The following is a 17,516-nucleotide window of genomic DNA, read 5'->3' as shown; positions in this document are numbered from 1 at the left end:
CTGCTGAAAGCACAACTGCTTCGAATATTACTGACAATCTACATCAACTGTGGGTGGTTTCAGCTTCATCTCAAATACAACCTTAAACATCAGTTTCCCATTCAATTTGTAAATTGATCTATTTCATATTCTGAGACCTTCTGATTTCAAAGCTCGAGAGAGCAAGAGATTCTTCTGAATCTATCCTATGATTCTCCCCCAGGCTGAGTGGGGTGGGGCAGGGGGCTGAGGTTTTGAGAATGGGATGATGGGAAGGAGAAATTCCTGGCTTGAGGAAGAATTAAATGGAAACGGCTCCTCCTGTTGTGAGGATTTACTAACCTGCGTTGTGGAAACTAGAGTCCCATCAGTGAATGTCTCTGTCTCCTCTCAAGATAAGACCTAGTCTTATCAGCAAACCTCCCTAACCTTGACAAATCCTGAATATCCCGACTTGTCTTTTGGGCCTCTGCGTCAGTGGCATATATCGTTATGTCTTAGGGCAATTCCTCGTTTAAGGGGTGGCAAGGGATTATTGGTACCTGGCCACAGACATTTTGTCACAGCATGGATGCTGGGAGAATGTCCCCTTTAGGATCCTGCCCAGGGCAGCCTTCAGCTCCCTGTTCCTCAGGCTGTAGATAAGGGGGTTCACAGTGGGGGGCACCACAGTGTAGAACATGGAAAGCAGCAGATCCAGAGCCGAGGGCAAGTCTGCAGGTGGTTTGAGATAGGCAAATGCTGCGGTAAACACAGAAATGGTGATGACAGTGAGTTGGGGCAGGCAGGTGGAGAAGGCTTTGGTTTGGCCCACGGAGGACGGCATCCTCAGTACATCTGAGAAGATGAAGACGTAGGAGAGGAAGATGTAACTGAAGCAGACAGCAGACAAGATGAACCCAGCAGCCACACTCACATCAATGGCAATGTGGACTTCAGAGCAGGAGATCTTCAGCAGAGGGGGGACGTCACAAAAGAACTGCTCGACAGCAGTCGACCCACAAAAGGTCAGGGAGAAGGTAGAAGCTGAAAACATGACTCCAAACAGACCCCCACCAAACCATGACACTGCTAGTATGCACACACAGGCTGTTTTGTTCACGATGAGCTCATAGTGCAGTGGAGAGTAGATGGCGGCATAGCGGTCATAAGACATTGCAGTGAGGACAAAAAACTCTGAAGCGGCAAACAAGACCAGTAGGAAGAGCTGCGAGACACAACCCAGAAAGGAGATAGAGTTGTCACCGGTCCAGGAGTTGACAATGGATTTGGGGACCGTTGTAGAAATGTAGCAGAGGTTTATGAAGGACAAGTTCTTGAGAAAGAAGTACATGGGGGTGTGGAGACGCTGGTCTACGATGGTGACAGCAACGATGAGGAGATTCCCCAGAAGGGCCACTTGGTAGACAAGGAGGAACAGCGTGGCATGGAGCAGCTGCAGCTCCCGGATGTCAGAGAACCCCAGGAGGAGGAATTCAGCCACCGTGGAGATGTTGGTCATTTCTTGGAAATGATGCTGACTCCCTGGAAAGAAAGAGGGGAACTTCAATTTAGAAACATTGGCATTCGCTCCTGGCTGTGAGTTTCTTTTGGACAGGTAACACTTCTACAAATTATGTCTCTCAAGCACTTAGTACAGTGCTCTACACACTGTAAGTGATCAATGAATATGATTGATTCCCATTTTAATATATACAGCAGTTTTATTCATTGATCACTTATAGAGTTCAATAGTATTAGGATAGTCGAGTTCAATGGGAAGTAGCGTGGCTCAGTGGAAAGAGCACGGGCTTTGGAGTCAGAGGTCATGGGTTCGAGTCCCGACTCCGCCACATGTCTGCTGTGTGATCTTGGGCAAGTCACTTAACTTCTCTGAGCCTCAGTTACCTCATCTGTAAAACGGGGATTAAGACTGTGAGCCCCATGTGGGACAACCTGATCACCTTGTATCCCCCCAGCACTTAGAACAGTGCTTGCACCTAGTAAACACTTAATAAATGCGATTATTATTATTATTATTATTATTGATACATGTAGGGGTACGAACTCATCAATCAATAGCTCAATGGTATTTACTGAATATTCACTGTGTGCAGAGCACTGTACTAAGTGCTTGGGAAAGTTCAATCCAATGGAGTTGGCAGATGTTTTTCTGCCCACCAGGAGGTAACAGTCTAGTGAGTTGACTCTGCATACCATAAATGCTTAATAAATACGATGGATTGATAGCATCGATGAAGTAATCAACACTAATTCCTTTTGGAGTTTTCCAGCGCTTAGAACAGTGCTTCACACATAGTGAGCATTAAACAAATACCATCATCATTATAATTAAATCAACCTGTTGTATTTATTTGTCACCTGTAGTGTTCAATAGTATTAATACGCGCAGTGGTCTGGTATGTCTTGACTTATGCTGTCGATTGGCCTCCGACCCATAGCGACTCCATGGACGCATCTCTCCCAGAATGCCCCACCGCCCTCTGCAAGAGTTCTGGTACTGTATTCCTAGAATTTTCTTGGTAAAAATGGAGAAGTGGTTTACCATTGCCTTCTTCCACCGAGTAAACCTGAGTCTCCACCCTCGACTCTCTCCCCTGCCACTGCTGTCCAGAACAGGTGCCTTTTGACATGCAGTGGATGGTCTTCCACCCGCTAGCCACTGCCCAAGCTCGATATGGAATGGTTATCCCTCTGCTTGACTCTCCCTCCCTTGGCTGAGACTGGTAGAGTAGTGGAAACTTTCCAGGTGCGATCCTGAGAGGGGACAGGGGTATGTTCACATCAATTAATCAAGCAATGGTATTTACTGAGCACTTAGGGCTCAGTCTTAATTCCCATTTTACGGATGTGGTATTTGAGGCACAGAGAAGCAAAATGCCTTGCCCAGCGTCACCCAGCAGTCAAGGGGCAGAGCCAGGATTAGAACTCTGGTCCCTGAGCCTGTTGTTGGGGAGGGGTTCTCTCTCTCTGTTGCCGAATTGTACTTTCCAAGTGTTTAGTACAGTTCTCTGCATATGGTAACTGCTCAATAAATACGATTGAATGAATGAATGAATGAATTAGGAGCAGAGTTAGGATTAGAACCCAGGTCCCCTTACTACTACCACCACTCTTTGCCCCTCCCTGGGCCCAGACACCCATTTTCCCTGGATGATGATGGGAGAAGATTCCCTTCTCCTCCTCCCCTCCAGCCCTCTGCCAGCCAAGGTATGTTCACGGCCTCCCCTGCCCCACTCTGGGAGTACACACAGCCACCGACACAACAAATCCGTTTGTGGTTCTCGGAGGAAAATGAATCCGATTGAGGTTTGGTTGACTCCTGTCAACTCCTTGCCATTAGCTGCAAGCTACAGCGTTGCTCAGTGGAAAAAGCACGGGCTTGGGAGTCAGCGGTCATGGGTTCAAATCCCAGCTCTGCCAATTTTCACCTTTGTGACTTTTGGCAAGTCACTTAACGTCTCTATGCCTCAGTTACCTCATTCATTCATTCATTCAATCGTATTGAGTGCTTATCGTATTTATTGAGCACTTACTGTGTGCAGAGCACTGTACTAAGCGCTGGAGAAGTACAAGTTGGCAACATATAGAGACGGTCCCTACCCAACAGTGGGCTCACAGTCTAGAACCTCATCTGTAAAATGGAGATTAAGACTGTGAGCCCCACGTGGGACAGCCTGATCACCTTGTATCCTCCCCAGTGCTTAGAACAGTGCTTTGCCCATAGTAAGCACTTAACAAGTGCTATCATTATTATTATTACTATTATTATTAAGGCTTTTTACTAGTGTTCTCCTACGTGTGTCCCTTCCCTCTTCACCAGCTACCCATCCAGCCCTTGGAAACAGATCTTCTCCCTTTGCCTCTCCAAGGACATTCCTTCCTCCAACACATGGCTTAAATCCTTCCTTCTGCCTGCATCTCCCTCTCCCTCCAAATTTGCCCAGATTGATGTTTCTTTTCCTCATGCCAAATCAGCCCAGATACCACCTCTGCATTTAAACATTCACAACTGCCCATAGCTCTTTCCTACGTGTAGATTTGCATTGCTATGGAAGAGGTAATTAAGCTGTGCATTCACATTTTCATGTTTATTTCCCCCTAGCAGTAAATTATTTTGGATCAGTCTAGCCCAGCAGACTGGTAAGTTCAGGAAGGAAGGGATTGAATCTCTTACGTCCACTGTGTTCACTTGACATTTCTATATGGAGGAGCTGATGATAGTGCTCGTGGTCTAGAACCAATCACACTCTCTCATTCCCTCCCTGTCATTTCCCACCGGAAACATTTTTTGACGTCTAGGACACTATTCAGGCCGAAGTGACCACAGCATAATGCTGACGCTGTGCTGCGGGGCCTCAGCCAGCCGCTCAGACACACACACGCACAGAGACATTCGCTTCAACTGACTGTGGTTATTTACACATATACACAGTCTCACAAACCCACACCTATTTAGCCACTCATTTATTTATTTAACTATTTGCTAAAACATCATTCCCCCAACTCAGAATCATATCTGGACTGTTCACAGTACTCAACCAGTCTCGGCTACCGGATGGACGGTTAAGCCGAGGCATACTCATTCCATTCCCAGCTTGGGCAGTGGCTAGCGAGTGGAAGGCAATTTGCTACAAGTCAAAATTCACCTGTGCTGGGCAGCAGTGTCATAGGAGAGAGTCGAGGAGGAGACTCAGGTTTACTGGAGGGAAGAAGGCAATGGTAAACCATTTCAGTATTTTTACCAAGAAAACTCTATTGATAAACTACCATAACATTTGCAGTTGGAGAATGCGGCATTCCTGGAGAGATGTGTCCATTCATTCGCTATGGGTCAGAGATGACCCGGTAGCACAAGAAAAGACAAAGAAGTGCTCAAACGCCTCTCCTCCAAACCCTTCACTGTCACCATGTATTTTTTCAAGTGAAACAGAAAAACCTCACAATTATCTTCAAGGGTTTCTGCCATGTGAGACTCACTCTTAATTCCCATTTTACAGATGTGGTATCTGAGACACAGACTCACTCTTAATTCCCATTTTACAGATGTGGTATCTGAGACACAGAGAAGCAAAGTGACTTGTCTGACATCACACAGCAGCCAAGGGGCGGAGCCAGGATTAGAAGCTAGGTCCCCGAACCGGTTATTGGGTAGGGGTTGTCCCGATCTGTTGCCAAACTGTACTGTCCAAGTGCTTAGTACAGTGCTCTGCACACAGTAAGGGCTCAATCAATACGATTCAATGAATGAATGAATGAATGGCAAAGTCAGGATTTGAACCCAGGACCCCTTACTACTACCACTACTCTTTGCTTCTCCCTGGGCCCAGGCACACTTTTTCCTTGGAAGGTGATGGGAGAAGATTCCCTTCTCCTCCTCCCCTCCAGCCCTCCGCCGGCCAAGGTTTGCTCACTGCCTCCCTTGCCCCACCTTGGATACACAACACAGCTGCCGACACAACCAATCTGACTGGGGTTTTCAGAGGAAAATGAAACAGGTTGAAGTCTGGTTGACTCCAGTCAGCTTCTTGCCACTAGCTTCAAGGCTTTTGACCGGTGTTCTCCTCCGTGTTTCCCTTTCTCTCTTCACCAACTATCCTCCAGCCCTTGGAAGTAGATCTCCCTTTTCCTCTCCTCCTCCTCCTCTCCCCATCCCCCCATCCTCCTCCTGCCCTATCCCTTTCCCCTCCCCGCAACACTTGTGTATGTACGTATTTATTACTCTATTTATTTGATTAATGATGTGTATATAGCTATAATTCTATTTATTCTGATGGTATTTTCACCTGTCTACTTGGTTTTTTTTTGTCTGTCTCTCCCGTCTAGACTGTGAGCCCGTATTTGGGTAGGGACATTCTGCATATGTTGCCGATTTGTACTTCCCAAGCGCTTAGTACACTGCTCTGCACAAAGTAAGTGCTCAATGAATACGATTGAATGAATGAATGAACGAATGAAAAAGGACATTCCCTTCTCCAATACATGGCTTAGAGCCTTCTTTCCTCCCATATCTCCCTCTCCCTTCAAATTTGCCAAGATTGATGTTTCTTCTCCCCATGCCGAATCAGGCCAGATACCACCTCCGCATGTACACATTCACAACTGCTCATTGCACTTCCCTACCTATAGATTCACATTACTAAGCACTTATTAAGCTGTGCATCCTCCTTTCCATTCTTATTTCCCCCTAGCTGTAAATTCTTTTGGATCAGTTTATCCCAGCAGACTCGTAAATCCAGGAGGGACGGGATTGAATCTCTTACCTCCACTGTGTTCACCCAACATTCCTGCATGGAGGAGTTGATTATAGTGCTCGTGTTCTAGAACGAATCACACCCTCTCATTCCCTCTCTGTCACTTCTCACCAGAAACATTTTATGATGGCCAGGACACACTCCTGGCTGAAGTGACCACAGCATAATGCTTACACTGTGCAGCAGGCCCCCAGCCGGACATGCTAGCTGGATAGAAGTGGATGAGGAAGGGGAGACGAGGGATGGTTGGGGCCACTGCACTCTCAAATACCTACTCTCCTGAAAGCCCCACCTGCCCCGCTGAGGACGTAGCCATGATCCAAGGTCTGGCACTGGCCCCATGTGTGCACATTTCCCCTGAATGGCTCCATCTCTTGCATTCCCATCATGGTCTCTCCCTCCCCCTCCAACACCCCCTGTCACAATCACTGGGGCAGCGTAAGGCTTTAGGGCTCTGACCTCCACGGGGTTGGGATGGTCTTCTCTCCACTCCAGTTCTTGAGTGCAGCTGGCTATGAAGTAAGGGACAGTATATTCCCCTCAGCCCCGCTCTTATCTCTTGTGTGCAGGGAGATGTTCTTCAGAGAGTCTCCCATCCCCAAAGATAAAGCAGCTACTGCTCTGTGGGGAACCCCTGGAGGATCAACTCAGGTGGGACCTCGTGTCCTGGCCGATGCCAAAATCATCTGCATGTGAAGTACCTGAGGTCCTGTAGAGATAAAGGCCCAGTCCCTAAAGCTGCAGCAATGGTGCTGCACCCCAGGGTTCCCATGGAAACAACAGCATCTGCATCCCAACATCCCAACGGTTTCTAATGTTACTGAATAATCTATATCAACTGTGGGTGGATTCGGCTTCATCTCATAAACCACCTTAGACAATCAGCTTCTCATTCACTCAGTCAATTGATAGTTTTCATTTTCTGACACCTTCTGATTTCAAAGCTTGAGAGAGCAAGAGATTCCTCTGAATCAATTCTCTGATCCTCCCCCAGTCTCAGTGGGGTGGGGCAGGGGACTGAAGTTTTGAGAATGGGGTGATGGGAAGGAGAAATTCCTGGCTTGAGGGATAATTACATGGAAATGGCTCCTCCTGTTGTGATGATTTACTCACCTGGGTTCTGGAAACTAGAGTTCCATCAGTGAATGCCCCTGTCTCCTCTCAAGATAAGAACTTGTCCTATCACCCAGTCTCCCTGACCTGGACAAATCCTGAAATTCCCGACTTGTTGTTTGGGCCTCTGGGTCAGTGGTATATATATCGTTATGTCACAGGGCAATTCCTCTTTTAAGGGGTGGTAAGGGATTATTGGTACCTGGACCAGACATTTTGTCCCAGAATGGATGCTGGGGGAATGTCCCCTTTAGGATCCTGCCCAGGGCAGCCTTCAGCTCCCTGTTCCTCAGGCTGTAGATAAGGGGGTTCACAGTGGGGGGCACCACAGTGTAGTACATAGAAACCAGTAGATCCAGAGTCGAGGGCGAGTCTGCAGGTGGTTTGAGATAGGCAAATGCTGCGGTAAAGAGAAGCATGATGATGACAGCGAGATGGGGCAGGCAGGTGGAGAAGGCTTTGGTTCGGCCCTCGGAGGACGGCATCCTCAGCACGGCTGAGAAGATGCGGATGTAGGAGAGGGTGATGTAAGTGAGGCAGACAGCAGACGAGAAGAACCCAGTAGCCACACTCACATCAATCATCATCATCAATCAATCGTATTTATTGAGCACTTACTGTGTGCAGAGCACTGTACTAAGCGCTTGGGAAGTACAAGTTGGTAACATATAGAGACAGTCCCTACCCAACAGTGGGCTCACAATCTAAAAGGGGGAGACAGAGAACAAAACCAAACATACTAACAAAATAAAATAAATAGAATAAATATGTACAAGTAAAATAAATAAATAAATAGAGTAATAAATATGTACAAACATATATACATATATACAGGTGCTGTGGGGAAGGGAAGGAGGTAAGATGGGGGGATGGAGAGGGGGCCGAGGGGGAGAGGAGGGAAGGGGCTCAGTCTGGGAAGGCCTCCTGGAGGAGATGAGCTCTCAGTAGGGCCTGGAAGGGAGGAAGAGAGCCAGCTTGGCGGATGGGCAGAGGGAGGGCATTCCAGGCCCGGGGGATGACGTGGGCCGGGGGTCGATGGCGGGACAGGCGAGAACGAGGTACGGTGAGGAGATTAGCAGCAGAGGAGCGGAGGGTGCGGGGTGGGCTGTAGAAGGAGAGAAGGGATGTGAGGTAGGAGGGGGCGAGGTGATGGAGAGCCTTGAAGCCCAGGGTGAGGAGTTTCTGCCTGATGCGCAGATTGATTGGTAGCCACTGGAGATTTTTGAGGAATAGCAATGTGGACCTCGGAGCAGGAGATCTTCAGCAGAGGGGGGACGTCACAGAAGAACTGTTCGACAGCATTGGATCCACAAAAGGTGAGGGAGAAGGTAGAAGCTGAAAGCAAGACTCCAAGCAGACCCCCACTGAGCCATGACGCTGCTAGTATGCACATACAGGCTGTTTCATTCATGATGAGCTCATAGCGCAGCGGGGAGCAGATGGCGGCATAGCGGTCATAGGACATTGCAGTGAGGACAAAAAATTCTGAAGAACCAAAGAGGATCACTAGGAAGAGCTGCGAGACACAACCCAGAAAGGAGATAGAGCTGTCACTGGTCCAGGAGTTGACAGTGGATTTGGGGACCGTGGTAGAAATGCAGCAGAGGTCTATGAAGGACAAGGTCTTGAGAAAGAAGTACATGGGGGTGTGGAGACGTTGTTCGAGGGTGGTGACAGCAACAATGAGGAGATTCCCCAGAAGTGCCGCTAGGTAGACAAGGAGGAACAGTGTGGCATAGACCAGCTGCAGCTCCCGGATGTCAGAGAACCCCAGGAGGAGGAATTCAGCCACCACGGAGATGTTGGTCATTTCTGGGAGATGGTGCCGGCTCCCTGGAAAGAAAGAGGGGAACTTCGATTTAGAAACATTGGCATTCCCTCCAGATTGTACGTTCCTTTTGGGCAGGTAACACTTCTACAAATTATATCATATTGTACTCTCTCAAGCACTTGGTACAGCGCTCTACACACTGTAAGTGATCAATAAATAGGATTGATTCCAATTTTAATAAAAAAGCAGTTGTATTCATTGATCACCTATAGAGTTCAACAGTATTGATACATGTAGGGGTATGAACACATCAATCGATAGCTCAATGGTGTTTACTGAATACTCACTGTGTGCCGAGCACTGTACTTAGTGCTGGGGAGAGTTCAATCCAATGGAGTTGGCAGATATTTTCCTGCTCATCAGGAGGTAACAGTCTAGTGGGTAGACTCTGCATGCTATAAATTCTCAATAAATACGATGGATTGATATCATCAATGAAGTAATCAACACTAATTCCTTTTGGAGTTTGCCAGCATTTAGAACAGTGTTTCACACATAGTGAGCGCTTAACAACTACCATCATCATCATCATCATAATAACAGCATTTATTAAGCACTTACTATGTGCAAAGCACTGTTCTAATCTCTGGGGAGGATACAAGGTGATCAGGTTGTCCCACGGGGGGAGGAGGGGTTGTATCACAGTCTTAATCCCCATTTTTCATCATCATTATCATTCAATCTACCTATTGTATGTATTTGTCACCTGTAGTGTTTAATAGTATTAATATGTGTAGTGGTCTGGCACATCTTGACTTATTTTGTCGATTTGCCTCTGACCCATAGTGACTCCATGGACGGATCTCTCCCAGAATGCCCCACCTCCATCTCCAAGCGTTCTGATACTATATCCATAGAGGTTTCTTGGTAAAAACAGAGGAGTGGTTTACCATTGTGTTCTTCCACCCAGTAAACCTGAGTCTCCACCCTCGACTCCCTCCCCTACCACTGCTGCCCAGAACAGGTACATTGTGACTTGAAGCAGATTGCCTTCGACTTGCTAGCCACTGCACAAGCTATTGTACAAATGAGGAAAATGAATCCGATTGAGGTTTGGTTGACTCCAATCAAATCCTTGCCATTAGCTTCAAGGCTTTTTACCGGTGTTCTCCTCAGTGTTTCCCTTTCCTCTTCACCAACTCCCCTCCAGCCCTTGGAGATAGATCTTCTCTCTCTGCCTCTCCAAGGACATTCCCTTCTCCAACACATGGCTAAGATCCACCTTTCTTCCCGAATCTCCCTCTCCCTCCAAATTTGCCCAGATTGATGTTTCTTCTCTCCATGCTGAATCCACCAGATGCCACCTCTGCATTTACACATTCACAACTACTCATAGCTCTAACCCACCTATAGAGTCACATCACTATGTAAGAACTTCTTAAGCTGTGCATTAACATTTTCATGCTCATTTTCCCTTAGCTGTAAATTATTTTGCCTCAGTCTAGCCCAGCAGACTGGCTAGTCCTGGAGGGAAGGGATTGAATCTCTTACTTCCATTGTGTTCACCAGACATTTCTGCATGGAGGACTTGATGATTGCACTGGTGTTCTAGAACCAATCACACTCTCTCATTCCCTCCCAGTCATCTCCCACCAGAAACATTTTCTGACGTCCAGGACCCACTTCTGGCCGCAGTGACCACAGCATAATGCTGACGCTGTGCTGCGGGGCCCCAGCCAGCGACTCAGACACACACACACAAACACACACACACACACACATTCACTTCAACTGACTGTGGTTACTTACACATATATACACATGGTCACACAAACCCACACTTATTTAGCCACTCCTTTATTTATTTAACTATTTGATAAATCATCACTCCCCCAATTTAGAATCCTACCAGGAGAGTTTCTAGTACTCTACCAGTCTCGGCGACCAGAAGGACGGTTAAGCAGAAGCATACCCGTTCCATTCCCAGCTTGGGCAGTGGCTAGCAGATGGAAGGCAATCGGCTGCAAGTCAAAACTCTCCTGTGCTGGGCAGCAGTGTCATGGGAGAGAGTCAAGGAGGACACTCACGTTTACTGCAGGGAAGAAGGCAATGGTAAACCACTTCTGTATTTTCACCAAGAAAGCTCTACAGATAAACTACCAGAACATTTGCAGTTGGAGAATGGGGCGTTCCTGGAGAGATGCGTCCATTCATTCACTATGGCTCAGAGACGACATGTTAGCATAAGAAAAGACAAAGAAGCACTCAAACATCTCTCCTCCAAAACCTTCAATGGCACCATGTATATTTTTACATGAAACAAAAACACCTCACAATTATCTTCAAGGCTTTCTACCATGTGAAACTCACTCATAATTCCCATTTTACAGATGTGGCATCCGAGACACAGAGAAGCAAAGTGACTAGCCCAACGTCACACAGCAGACAAGGGGCAGAGCCAGGATTAGAAGCTAGTTCCCTGAACCAGTTGTTGGGTACGGATTGTCCTGATCTGTTGCCAAACTGTACTTTCCAAGTGCTTGGTACAGTACTCTGCACACAGTAAGGGCTCAGTCAATATGATTGAATGAATGAGTGAATGAATGGCAGAGGCAGGATTAGAACCCAGGTCTCCGTACTACTACCACTACTGTTTGCCTCTCCCTGGGCCCAGACACACTTTTTCCCTGGACTGTGATGGGACAAGATTCCCTTCTCCTCCTCCCCTCCAGACCCCCACTAGGCTAGGTTTGTTCACTCCCTCCCCTGCCCCACCTTGGATACACACACAGCCACCAACACGACAAATCTGATTGTGGTTCTCAGAGGAAAATGAAACAGACTGAAGTCTGGTTGACTCCAATCAACTCTTGCCACTGTCTTCAAGGCTTTTGACCAGTGTTCTCCTCTGTGTTTCCCTTTCCCTCTTTACCAACTACCCTGCAGCCCTTGGAAATAGATCTTCTCCCATTTCCTCTCCTCCTCCTCCTCTCCCCATCCCCACATCCTCCCCCTGCCCTATCCCCTTCTCCTCCCCACAATACCTGTGTATGTTTGTACATATTTATTACTCTATTTTATTCAAGATGTGTATATAGCTATAATTCCATTTATTCTGATGGTATTGTCACCTGTCTACTTGCTTTGTTTTGTTGTCTGTCTCCCACTTCTAGACTGTGAGCTCGTTATTGGGTAGGGTCCTTCTCTATATGCTGCAGATTTGTACTTCCCAAGCACTTAGTACACTGCTCTGCACACAGTAAGCGCTAAATAAATACGATTGAATGAATGAATGAAAAAGGACATTCCCTTCTCCAACACATGGCTTAGATCCTTCTTTCTTCCCGAATCTCCTTCTCCCTTCATATTTGCTCAAATTGATGTTCCCTCTCCCATGCCAAATCAGGGCAGATACTACCTCTGCATGTACACATTCACAACTGCTCATTGCACTTCCCCTCCTGTAGATTCACATTACTAAGTCCTTATTGAGCTGTGCATCCACCTTTCCATTCTTATTACCCCCTAGCTGTAAATTCCTTTGAATCAGTCTAGCCCAGCAGACTGGTAAGTCCAGGAGGGTAGGTATTGAATCTCTTACATCCAGTGTGTTCACCCAACATTCCTGCAAGGAGGAGTTGATGATAGTGCTGGTGGTCTAGAACTAATCAGACTCTCTCTCATTTCCTCCCTGTCATTTCTCACCAGAAACATTTTCTGACGTCCAGGACCCACTCCAGGCCAAAGTGACCACAGCATAATGCTGATGCTGTGCAGCAGGGCACCAGCCGGACATTTTAGCTGGATGGAGGTGGATGAGGAAGGGGAGACGAGTGATGGTTGGAGCCACTGCACTGTCAAATACTTACCCTCCTAATAGCCCCCCTGCCCCTCTGAGTATGTAGCCCTGCCCCAAAGTCTGACACTGGCCCCATGTGTAAGCATTTCCCCTGAATGGCTCCATATGCTGCAGCCTCATCATGGTCTCTACCTCCCACTCCAACACCCCCCGGTCACATTCACTGGGGCAGCGTAAGGCTGTAGGGCTCTGACCTCTGCTACCTGGGGATGGTCCTCTCTCCACTCCAGTTCTTGGGTGCAGCTGACTATGAAGGAAGGGACAGCATGGCACCCTCAGCCCCTCTCTGATCTCTTCTGGGCAGGGAGATGTTTTTCAGAGAGTCCCCCATCCCCAAAGATAAAGAAGCCCCTGCTCTGTGGGGAACCCCTGGAGGATCAACTCAGGTGGGATCTCGTGTCCTGGCCGATGCCAAAATCCTCTGCTTGTGAGGTCCCTGAGGTCATGCAGAGATAAATGCCCAGTCCCTAAAGTTGCAGCAATGGTGCTGCACCCCAGGGTTCCCATGGAAACAACAGCATCTGCATCCCAACATCCCAATGGTTTCTAGTATTACTGACAATCTACATCAACAGTAGGTGGTTTCAGCTTCATCTCATATACTACCTCAGACAGTCAGCTTCTCATTCAGTCAGTCAATTGATCGATGTTATTTTCTGACACCTTCTCGTGGGGAGCGTGGGAAAGACAGGGAGTATGTGCACACAAACTGTACCCAACGGCTCAAAGCCAAACAGACTCAACAACAGGAGATAAAGGGACCAGGGCAAGAAAAACAAGCTTGCACCTGCAAAGCTCGGAGGCAACCTCAAGGCCATATCCGCAGCCAGCAATGGTTGGCAACGGGTGGCTGGGGGCCAGCCAGAGCAAACGCTTCGTGATGGACAGAGCTGTTGCTAGGCTAGTGGCTGGAGGGTGGCGAATGAGTGTGCTACATGGCCTGAGAAAATCCTGCCCCCGGGCAACAGGGGGTATAAGAGACGAACAAGACAAGGGGGGGAGGTGCACACACACACAGGTGCTCTCTCTCCCTCCCTTTCTCTCTCTCTCTCGTTCTCTCTCTCTTTATTAACCATGTAATCGCTGATAGCAAATAAACGGCAACCAAGCTTTGGACCTCTGGCTGACTCTTCCTGGTGTGAACGCGCGGCCCGCGTCCGGAGACGTCCGAAGACCCGGAGAGGGTAAGAACCCGAGAGGTGCCCCCGAAACCCCGGGGAGCAACGGGGCAGCAGCAGTTATAGGGAGAAGATGATGTGAGCTCATCTCCCCCAGGGCTGTGATTACTGTGTCACTCACTTTCGCTGTGACACTGTCTCCAGGCAGATAATGAGACCTCTCCAAAGAATGACCCAGCTTCCCACCCCACTGCAAAATTTCTGTTGTGTCAAATTGATGGCGGCGGTTGTTCCGATGGCCACCAAGTCGCCGGGCGACTAAAGAATTAGTCAGACAGCATGTGACTGCCGAAAGTTTTTAATAAAGTTTTTATTGGTAAAGCCGAAGACTGAATAGGGGGTAACGCACCTGGCGGGCTCATTTCCTTAAGGGAAAAGGCCCCGAGTGCCCGATACAATGGGCTTATATACTGCTGTTGCTGATCACAGTGATTGGTAGATTTGAAAACAGTGGGGACTGGATTAGTGCAGATTTGGTACAGAGCTGGGTGGAGTCTGCTTCCTTATTTGGTTTGGTTCCTGGACCCAACCAGTGGGCTGCAGGGTCTAAGGCCCATACCAGATATGGCACCAGAACTGCGTACATTCAAACAATATCTGCAACCTTTTCATGGTGCATGGGGGGCCCCCATCATTCCCCCCTCAAAGACATACGACCCTTATTCCTAAGGGGTTGCTGAGGGTCGATGGTCCATCTTCTGGAGCGGCTTCATGCTAACGGTGGGCGATGAACTCATAACTAGATGTGTTCAGGGTCATATGGGTGTACTGCAAACCGACCGTGAGCTCGACAGTGAGATGGAAGTGGTGTCACGGTCGGGGTGATTTTTTGTAGAGTCTGTAAGATGGGGGCAGTGTCCCCCTCAGGTTCGTCAGTTGACGTCTGTCCCGTGGGTTGGTGCTCTTCCCTGCGGAGCCGGAGGCAGAGGTCGCCGATTCAGTCACAGGTGTAATGTGAAGGAGTGTCCTCCTGGGGAGAATCAGAAAAATCTGGGACAGGAGGTGTATGGGGTTTAATGTGTGAGTTATGAGTCCACGAGGACTGGCCCTCCAGTTTCACAGCAGTGGGGGTAGCAAGTATCACCCAGAAAGGACCTGTCCATTTTGGCTGTAAATCTGCTTTCCCCACCGTCTGCCAAGTTTTCAAGAGAACAAGTGAGCCTGGTGTTATGGTGGTGCCCACTGGAGCCCCGTCTACATCGGGGGCTGGCAAATGAGAATTTGCATACCTGCACAGAGCCGCGTGTACCGCTCCTAGCTGGGAAGCAAAGTGCCCTAAAGTCTGTGCTTCTGGGTCCACCACAAGATCAGTAGTGAGAAAGGAGCGACCGTACAGCAGCTCAAAGGGGCTGAGGCCTAGGCCTTTGCGGGGCACCATACAGAGTCGGAGGAAACCCGTAGGCAAACACTGAACCCAGGATTGTCGGGTCTCGAGGCAGAGCTTAGTCGGAATACGTTTTAAAGTGAGATTAGCCTTCTCTACCTTTCCTGAAGACTGTGGGTGCCAGGCAGCATGCAGGTAGTAGGTAATCCCTAGGGCGCGGGCAATCGACTGGGTCACTTGAGAGGTGAAGGCAGGTCCGTTATCGCTTTGGAGAGAGCGGGGGAGTCCAAAGCGAGGGATTATTTCCCTAAGGAGCCACTTGCCCACCTCTATTGCGTGCTCAGTGCAGCATGGGAAGGCCTCAATCCATCCTGTGAAGGTATCAATCAGGACTAGCAGGTACCGGTATCCAGAGCAAGAAGGCATGTGGGTAAAATCCATTTGCCAGTCCTCTCCAGGCAGCTGGCCGTGCCGTTGTACTGGTGTCAGTAAGGGAGGTTTCCTCATGGCCCCCTCAGGGTTAGCTCTGGCACAGATTGGGCAAGTGCGGCAAACCCTCTTAATGGTTTCCCGCACACCTCGTCCCACAAAAATGGGTTCTAAGAGGGTATGTAAGGCATCCCGACCCAGGTGGGTAGCCTGATGCATTCCATTCAACAACTTCCAAGCGGAGGCTTGGGGAATGAGGAGCTTTCCCTCTGGGGTTTCTAGCCATCCATCCGTCCGGAGGATGCAGCCTTCCTCGTCTGCTTTGCCCAACTCCAACTCGTAATATACGGGGGCACCTGCAAGCTCTGAGAGGGTTGGTACAAGAGCCAATGCACTGGCTGCCTCGGTCCTGGTGCGGGCTGCCTGTCGAGCAGCTGTGTCCGTAAAATGATTTCCCTTGATTATTTCTGTATTCCCTTTTTGGTGTCACCGACAGTGAATTACAGCCACCTCCCGGGGCTCCCAAACAGCTGCGAGTAGCTGGAGGATTTCCTCTGCATGTTTGAAAGGGGTGCCTTGGGCAGTGAGGAGACTTCGCTCTTTCCAAATAGTCCCATGAGCATGTAAGACATGGAAGCCATATTTGGAGTCAGTAATTGGTTGGATCCCTGCCTGTGCCTCTGTTGGGAGCTCATACTGGCGTTGGTGTGGAAAATCGGAGGGATCCTTTAGGCGCACCTCGACTGGGATTGCATTAATGGCTCGGCCCGGGAGACCTTTATCCCAAACGAGGGGGTCAACTTTTTCCACAAGGTACTCAGGTAAATCCACCCTATTGGCTGTGGCAGTGAGGATGCCAAATGGACGGACCAATGAAAAAAACAATCCCAACTTGGTCATGATATCCCTCCCCAGTAAGGGTGCGGGGGTGGAGGGAATAATAAGGAATCTATGTTCAAACAATTCCTGCTGGTATAGACATGGTAAGGGGTCAGTTTGGCGACAAGATTTTGAGATGCTGTTGATCCCCACCACCCTTACGTCAGATGGATGTGTAGGACCGTGAAAGCTGGGAAGGACAGAATAGGTGGTCCCCGTATCGATAAGAAAATTCATAATCTTACCGGACACTTCCACGCTCACCCTGGGTTCGGCCATGGAGATGGTTCCTGTGGGGGCCTGGCTGTTTCCTGGGCCCCGTGAGTCCCGACTCTTAGACATGCCAACAGCCAAGAACTGACCAGCCTCCGGATCGGCGCTCGCCTCCAGTAGTGGGAAGTCCCGCTTCCAGTGCCCACGTCTCCGGCAGAGGGGGCACGGTCCAGGTGGCTGGCGGCTGTGACCAGGCCTCCGTGCCTGGGGGCACTCCCGAGACCAATGGCCAGACCTGTGGCACACAAAACAGGGCTTCCCGGACCCTGGGCCGAGGACAGACATCGTGGCCACGTCGGGCGACCTTCCAGGGTGAGACTGACCCTTCATCAGGGCTGCTACAAGTAACTGGACCTGCTCTCTGCCCTTCACTTTGGCCCTGCGGTCCCTCTCATCCCGGGCTGCCTGGTCACGGTTGTTAAAAACTCCAAAGGCACCCTCTATCAACTGATCCGTG

The 17,516-nt window shown here is 49.0% G+C and overlaps 1 pseudogene; it reads right to left on the bottom strand.

Moving 5' to 3' along the window:
- Nucleotides 1–453: 453 nt before the first annotated feature.
- LOC119924381 lies at nt 454–11,178 on the bottom strand (annotated as a pseudogene).
- Nucleotides 11,179–17,516: the final 6,338 nt, after the last annotated feature.

Source organism: Tachyglossus aculeatus, unplaced genomic scaffold (assembly GCF_015852505.1).
Source record: "Tachyglossus aculeatus isolate mTacAcu1 unplaced genomic scaffold, mTacAcu1.pri scaffold_97_arrow_ctg1, whole genome shotgun sequence".
NCBI classification, from domain to species: Eukaryota; Metazoa; Chordata; class Mammalia; order Monotremata; family Tachyglossidae; genus Tachyglossus; species Tachyglossus aculeatus.
Note: the sequence above shows the minus strand (reverse complement) of the source record. Positions and strands in the feature narration are given on the sequence as shown.